Source organism: Coffea eugenioides, chromosome 10 (assembly GCF_003713205.1).
Source record: "Coffea eugenioides isolate CCC68of chromosome 10, Ceug_1.0, whole genome shotgun sequence".
NCBI classification, from domain to species: Eukaryota; Viridiplantae; Streptophyta; class Magnoliopsida; order Gentianales; family Rubiaceae; genus Coffea; species Coffea eugenioides.
This window is the reverse complement of record NC_040044.1, coordinates 32,283,156-32,291,306: the sequence shown is the minus strand read 5'-3', so window position 1 is coordinate 32,291,306 and position 8,151 is coordinate 32,283,156. Positions and strand designations below refer to the sequence as shown.

Genomic DNA, 8,151 nt, shown 5'->3' with positions numbered 1-8,151 from the left:
CTAAGATTGTTGAATTGTTTTCAGATCTTTCCGTAATTCATTGATGGTGGCATATTTCTTTACACACAGTCATTTCTCTCCTACTAATAAACTGGAAAATATCGTGATTTATGAATTTCCTTTGTTGCTTTGTATTTGCAGGACTGGGAGATTGTAGCAGCTTTAGAAAAGCTGGCGGAGTGCCAAGAAACTATCTTGAATTGGGAGATTGTGGGACTGGGAAGTAGTTAAATGCATTGGCTTCACCCATAAAGGCTGCTCTTTTTGATAAGGTCCTTTTTGATAAACTATTCTGTTGTTGCGGCCATGACAACTCCTGAGAAGAATACTTGCCAACGATCATCTCTTCTAGGTAAAATGCTAGCTGAAGACAAATATGAGACCAAGGATCTCAAGTCTCCTAAAGAATATTTATTCTTGATAAACTATAAAGGTTACTATCCACCAAACATTCTTATTTCATGAATCTATGTTTAATTGGGCATGTTTTTTATTCATTCCAATGCGTATCGCGCGGTTTATGCCTCCTAGTAATAATGCATTCATCAATCACATTTCAGATGCTCAGCAAACAAAGGAAAATGGAAGCCCAATATAAAACTCTCCAATTTCAGAGTTGGGACATAAATTTTGCAACAAATTCAATCAATTAAATCAATTATGGTTCATACACTTCCTGAGAATCACAATATTACAACATCTTTAAGTTACAATTTTTGGCCTATCTCTTCTACTTGAAGTTGCTGTGAGTTAGCCTAGAACTCTGTCATTTGTACATGATTGCATGAGGACTGTACTTTTGGAAAAAAAAAAGTCATAAGAAGGAGGGTCCTATTTTACATCTGACTGCTTCAGAAGCCCAGTCAACTTTGAACTACTTCTGCAACAACATGGATGTAAGGAGGAGCTACACAAGACAAACTCTTTTTTAATGGTTGTATTTCCAAAAAGAAAGCACGCGGACACCAGAATTTGATTATCATCAATGAATGATATAGGACATGTTGCCTTGCCTCCAATACTACCAGCAGTACAAAATCATTGAAACTCCAAGCTCTACATGTCTAAAATGATATCCCTGCTAACTTATCAACTCCCGCGCGAAAACGAAGGCCAGAACCAATCTGCTCTGAGGTGGGACATACCCAGCAAAAGATATGTGGTCCTAAAACCTGCAAGTCAAGTAAATCACGTATAAATGCCTAGAAAGCTAAGACCATATCTCGGAGAGCATGTTGTACCATGATATCTACAGTATTAGTTAGTAAACTTCTATGCACAAAGAGCCTAATTTGATCAGCCAAATGAAGTGCCTACTCTAGACTCTCTTATTTGCCACTAAGAACAAGAGAAGAGAGAAACAACTTACTGATATCATATTCTCATAAGCACCAAGATCATATGGATGTGAATACAGATAACCTCCTTTTTCAGCAAGCCACATAGCTCTCACACCTTCATGGTACTGTATGGTAAAAAAGGTAGGAAGTGGTTATCAGACTTGATCAGATGCCAGATAGATGAAAAAAAATTACTATCACTACCAATGCAAACCTCTATTGTGGTCTTGTTTTGCAGAATAAGATAAACATGCCAAAACACAACGATGGTCAGCACAAGAGTCAATGGCACCAGCAGGAGCCCTGAAATGACCTGAAGGCTAAATTGTTCAGGTTGAATGCAAGGATATGCAAAATTATAACTTGTTGAAATATATATACAGGAAGAAATTTATACACAAGATGCGCGCTAGCAACCAAACAGTACATGCCCAATTAAACATAAATTATAAAAGCACTCGTCAATGTTTCTATGTCTGTACATCTTTATCTATAGTATATACATATTTGTTCTTCATGCAAGTCACTGTAGCAAAGCATTGTGAATTTGATACAAACATTATAAACCAAAAGTATAATGAAATAGTATGTTTTGAGAATAAAAACCTAATCCCTGAAGCAACTTTTGTCACGAGCATATAGTTTTCTTAAATCAGGATCAAACAAAAGGATTTGCCATTTGAAAATATATTTATCTCGGCCATCATCCAAATATTATACTTGTTTGTGCTATTCTTTTCTAAAACATCTATATTTTCTTTTCCAATTGAAAAAACCGTGACACTGGCATGTCTGCATAGCTGCAAAGCAACCCCAACCAAAGTCTCTAAATTTTCCAAAGCAACCACAACCGGAGACTCCATAGTTTGGATGGCTAGCCATATCAAAAGCTCTCTTATCAGTGAGCAAGCAAGGGACAGAAATCTCTTGTACATGGTCAAAAATTAGCACAGAACTTAGCATAAATTCAATAATAATCAATAAGAAGACAAATATGCAACAATAATGCTGTCTTCCAATCTTTCAATACCATTATCCGGAGCACTTTATCACTAATTGCAAGCAAATGGTCAAAGCACCGATAGTGAAGAATGCCACTAACCCATTATACCTCTTAGATACAAAATTCATGACCTTAATTTACTGGAATTTAGAGTCAAAAGTGAAACTTAAGCAAAGGCAATAAGTTGTCAACTCTATCAACTTGATCTTGGTGGTGCCATGGTCAATTAAAAGATGTTCTCAATGGTCCTGCATTTCTGACTTGATGCATTTACCAATACTGCCTAAAAGTACTTTTATCTGCATTTTTCAAAACTCAACATTATCAGTACGTAGAACCTCATATCTCCATAACCAAACCCCTAAAATGCAGATCCACTGTCCCCAACCTGCCACATAGAATGATGAGACCAGCATCCTAATGCTCAAAAACTAAACAAAAATGATACTAAGGGTGCCTATTTATGCCACATGACTGCAGTATACAGGTTAAATTTTCTTTACTTTCTAGTTAAAAGATATGCAAAAAATTGAACTCGTGCAGAAGTAAAAGTACAATATCTAAATTCACAAAAGTTTTGTATCTTTTCAGTAACAAGAAACATCAAGAACAATTGTTCTGAATCAGTACCTGAAAAAACTTTTGAAATTAACAATAGATGTTTAATACCTTAGCAAATGGGACATAATTAGCATAGCCACATCCATAAATCAAATCAAACATCAAGCCTCATAATGAATATAGATTCTGCTGTCTAAAATCCTAATGTAACATTGTTCAACTCTAGATTAAACTCCAAAATGTAAGATAACAGAGCTAATTTGCAAAACTTTCATCCTCTGTAGATTCGTCAGTCCCACAAGCTAGAATACATCATTCAATTCTGATATCAACTGTACCGGTTAAAAAGAGAAAAATGACAAGACCAATATGTTGCAGCGAACAACCTCAAACACTTTTTAAGTTCTTAATTGCGATTTTCATGACAACATAAGATAGAGCAAAGCTACCACCTAAGTAAAGCGATTAATCTTCTCATGAATGTGAGCAAGCTCCATCAGCACTTGTTCAAAGCCAACAATGGTGTTGCCCTCGCCCTTGGTATGCGCAACTTCCCATCGACAAACCAACCACAACTTCAAAATATAGAGAAACAGAACCAAACATATTAGAAATTATGCTTCACAATTTATAAAAAACCATAGGTTCAAACAAACAAAAGGAAAAATATCAGCCAAAGGAGAACAATGCTTAAAACATTTGAATAGTTATTGCAGGAAGAGAAACAAAGAAAGATCTCCCCTATAAGACTTACAGTCACTACATTAATTTCAAATGTATTTTAGAAAAGCCAAGCTACTAAAATCTCAGGAAAAAGAAGCAAACAAACCACACAGAAGTAAGAGCATCTCTCCCAAATTTTTTCATCTCCAAACTGGTGAAATAAAGAAAATAAGCATGCTAGCAGAGGAAGATCTATAACAAAAATAAACAGAAGGAAGGTAAAATAATGTTCAAGGTATTTTAGATAAAGTAGAAGCATGGAATAGAAGACTACATGCATGCATAACCATATTCATTTTAAAGTTTAGGATTTTTTATGCTGTAAATAAGAATATAAAGGTACATGATAGCAAAGCCATTTGTGGAGAAACTAATATTGCCTCTAGGCTGTCTGAACTTAAGTGTGGTGCTTGAATCTGCTTGGAGCCATCGAATAAGTGTTTGTAGGGCAAAAAGGTGATTTACAACTCTACAATCACTTCATATCTACAACAGAAAGAAAGGCAACACAGGTATTAAAAATAAAACAAGAAGCTAGCTGGATAAGGAAGAATTGGAATAGATTGTTCAAACAGAGAAGAAATACAGAAAGAGACAAACCTAAATCTAGGTGATTCTTTCTCATGAAATGCACTCCCAAGTATCACTGCCACCAACCAAAAATCCAAACATTAGAACTCAGAAAATCAACCCAAATAGTTACAACAAAGACTCTTAGAAAAACCTTCAAACCCAGTTAAGCATTCAACCTGCAAATACATTAGTTTCTTAATTAAAAAATTACACACGATTACAAGAAGACAGAAAAGTATTTCACAGGATTCAGGATTATCCCTTAAACTTGCTTCAAAAGTTTCATCTTATCAATATTCATTAACAAATATATAGCTTTCAAATCATATCTTTTATACCAATTACCCTAACACTTACCTTAAGAGTTAAGAATTTACAAAAAAGGAAACGGGTTCCACCATAGTTTCACAAAGGCCTCATTAGAATCTATACCGACTTTTCCAAATAGATCACTTTCATATTTTTCTAACAAAAAAAAAAGTGAAATAACACATTACCAGCTTCCAGTATTATAGACAAATTCATAATTACAAAAAATATCCTCAATATAATTTGGCAATTTAAACTTTATAAATAAAAAATAAATTGATCACGTAAAACCAATGCTTTGGGAAAAAAGGGCAAAAAAGTAACTGTTGTTCGATGGTGGCATTACTTGAAATAATCTATCTTTCTTTCTGGGATTACTGTTTCTGCTAATATAGCTATTAGGATTGTTACAGTCAAACCTACAATAGTAAAGTTTAAGCACTCAATTTATAACAATACCAATAATAAATAAAGGGAAATAAATGAAGATGATCAGATGTTCCATACAAATTTATAAAAATAAGTAGATCCTAGTTCAAATTAAGGGAAAAAAACCTTAGGAAATAAAAGGGAAAAAAGAATGGCTTTTTATTTTCTTTCCTTTTCAAGAAAATTCAGGGGAAAAACCCCATATGAAATGAAATAATTAGGAAACCATATTGATGTTCTATTGATGTTCACTATACTACTTTAGCTTCTATTGATGTTCTAAGATAACAACCATCTAAATATCAAACACCAAAACGGATACGAGGGAGTATGGTACTCTGATCCCTGTAGGGTTTGAAGCTTTTCATTCAGATCATCTCAAAGAGGGCAAAAGAAAAAGGACAGATTGGTTAAAAATTAGAAAAAATAGAAAAGAAAGTAAATAGACAAATTTAAGGAGGTACCGATGTTGGCTAGCCTGTGGTGGGTGTGCAGCTCTAAAAATGCATAGTATTTGAAACTCCATGTTTGAACAGAAATATAATAGCTGTCCAATCTATATAGTCAAACACAGATTTGTCAATTATGCATGCAACTTTGTTGGAATCCTTGCGCACTACAAGCACAGATACAGAAATTGAGTGACTACCTTGATGTTTCACCTAGCTACCCTTTTGTTTATGAGATTCGAGCATATTGATAATGGCAATAATGAAGGGATCATCGATGTTTTTGGCATTGAGTTGGATTTCTGCGATGCTGCCAACTCAGAGGAAGAGGTCCTCGAGCTGCTAGACATGCTTGATTGGAAGTGAAGGGTTGGGTAGTTGCTTTCTAGTCTGAACACCTTGCTGCTGAAGATCAAATCTGGCATGGTTGGTGTTGGTTCTTTCGAATCCACAGTTTGTATATACGTTCCTGTCAATGGTCAATAAGTATCCTGGAAAGCTTTTGATGTTGATCTCTATCTCTTGTTTGTAACATGCCGAACTCTTCCCCTTCGCCTCCTCATTCCATTTCTACACGTTTCCTCCACCAAACTAAGGTGCTCGTCCTATACCTGTCTCTCTCTCTCTCGAATGAAGAGTGGTTGCGCTCAGAGATTATTGTTGCTTCGGGTTAATTGCTTGCCGGAGCAGACCACTATAGAAACTGAAGAAAATTCTGAGACCCACCTGCAATAGGAGGAAAGAAAGAAGAGATGAGGGCAAGATAGAAAAGAAAGGAAGACAAATGCAGGAGAGAGGAAAAAATAAAAGAGAATAAAGAAGAAGAGATCAAACGTTCTAGAGAGGAGGAGTTCTGAGGCGGCAGAGTTCTAAGGAGAAAAGAAAAAAAGTGAACCCTAGCAGAGTTCTGTTTTAAAAGAGGCGGCAGAGTTCTGTTGACCCGCCCATGTTTGGAATGGAAAGGGTTGTTTGAGGCCAGATTTTAGAGAAAATGAGAAATTTGGTGGCCTTCACAAGCGAAATCACCGGCAAAAGTTAAGAGAAACAAAATCAGGGGTAACATCGAATCAAGTAATGAGATTCCAAAATGAACTACTAATCTAGACTTGTGCGGATCTTCACTCGTCTGGAGGTTTTATTGAAACTTTTAGAGGTCGTGGAATCAAGAATAAATACGAGAGAGAGAGAGAGAGAGAGGACAGGAACAGAGAGAGTCTGAGGAGAAGAGGTGAGAAAATAGAGAAGAAAAGGAAGAGGAGAAGATGAGAAGCGGCGCCTCAGAGGTTGGGTTTGATTTAGGGTTAGAAGAAGGCCTAATGGGAAGCTAACGCGCGACGCGCGAACAACATGATGCTTCCAATCCACATGCCGGGCACGTGAGAGGACGACGAAAACCTCCAGGTCATCACAACCCTTCGGCTCTTTATCTACTTATGTTGATAATATACATCGTTGTCAGTAAATATAGTCAACCTTATTTAATACAGTTAACTTTTATACCAATAATTGCTTTAGTATGCTCCATGTCTTGAATGGTGTAATGTACTATCACTATTGTTGTTATAATTAATACTATAAACGTACAGTAATTAGTGATGCTTTAATATATGTCTTGAATGGTACAATATACAGTCATTATTGTTGTTATAATTAATGTAAAGTTATAGTAATTAGTGATGCTCCATATATTAATGTAATGATATTTTAGAAAAATACTAAACTAGATTTACTTTTCCAATAAATTTAACTAATTTTTCTTAAACTATGTGACAAAAAAAAAACTAAAACTATCAAAGTGGGATAGAGGGAGTGAGAATTTTTCTAATGGGTGCTCTGGGCACTTATTAGTACACTTACATGGTCCGTGAAGGTAAGGAGCAGCACATCCTCAAGACCACAGGGGCATATATGGTCATGCAGCTTGCAGCAGGCTATAGCTGTTGACCTCTTTAATTTCATGGGAATCAACTACTTTTAATGTTGTTGAATCACGAAAAAAGAAGATACTATAGTATTGCTTGCATCTCCAGTCCTTTTTTTTAGGTACATTCTCAAATTGCAACGTCTTCTCCTAAATATTTCACCAATATTCTTAATGGCGCACGTACTAGGACGAAAACATAGGACTTAGAGTAAATTTTATATATATATTATCAGTGTATAAATTATCATGATTGGATAGATAACAGTCATAACACACGAGCAAATTTTAAATTTTAAATTCAAATTTTACACATGTGTCATATATCTAATGGTGACAGTGTATACACTGACAGTATATATAAGATTAATCCATATTCTTAAGGAATTAATTTTATTTTTAGCACTGAGAAGGAAGTGTGGTGAGTTGTACATACTAATGTTATTCGTACACTTTCGCATGTTGCATGTGTGGCTATGATGGTAATTAACCTTAGAGTGCATAGTGTATAAAATAATATGTCAAGGTCCAATGGGAGCAATTGACAACTTTAATATACAGAGTATCCAAAATGATAGTTAATAGAAGTACGAAGCAAGAATATTTGATACATCAGGGGTGGAATGTGGAATTCGTTATTGAGAACAAACTTCCAAAACTATATGGAATAAAGATCTCTTTTGATTAAGTTGATGACTTATGGCATTGTAATGGGGTTTGCAAAAATAAAAAAGTGAGATAGTGTGAGGTGTAGCCTGCTATATGACAAAGCCAATTTATATTTATTGCATTTTTGATATATTTTTTGCTATTAGTGCAGATATATCCCAATTAAATTATATT

General features: G+C 35.1%; 2 long non-coding RNA genes across 2 annotated transcripts; both read right to left on the bottom strand.

The window, feature by feature from the left end:
* Positions 1-673: 673 nt before the first annotated feature.
* Positions 674-2,083, bottom strand: LOC113750099. Its single transcript, XR_003464627.1, has 3 exons — positions 1,555-2,083; positions 1,370-1,465; positions 674-1,172 (listed from the first exon to the last, which is right to left on the bottom strand). It is a non-coding gene; the product is annotated as an uncharacterized LOC113750099 (long non-coding RNA).
* Positions 2,084-4,222: 2,139 nt separating this feature from the next.
* On the bottom strand, positions 4,223-6,000 carry LOC113750854. Its single transcript, XR_003464666.1, has 3 exons — positions 5,588-6,000; positions 5,403-5,494; positions 4,223-4,273 (listed from the first exon to the last, which is right to left on the bottom strand). It is a non-coding gene; the product is annotated as an uncharacterized LOC113750854 (long non-coding RNA).
* Positions 6,001-8,151: the final 2,151 nt, after the last annotated feature.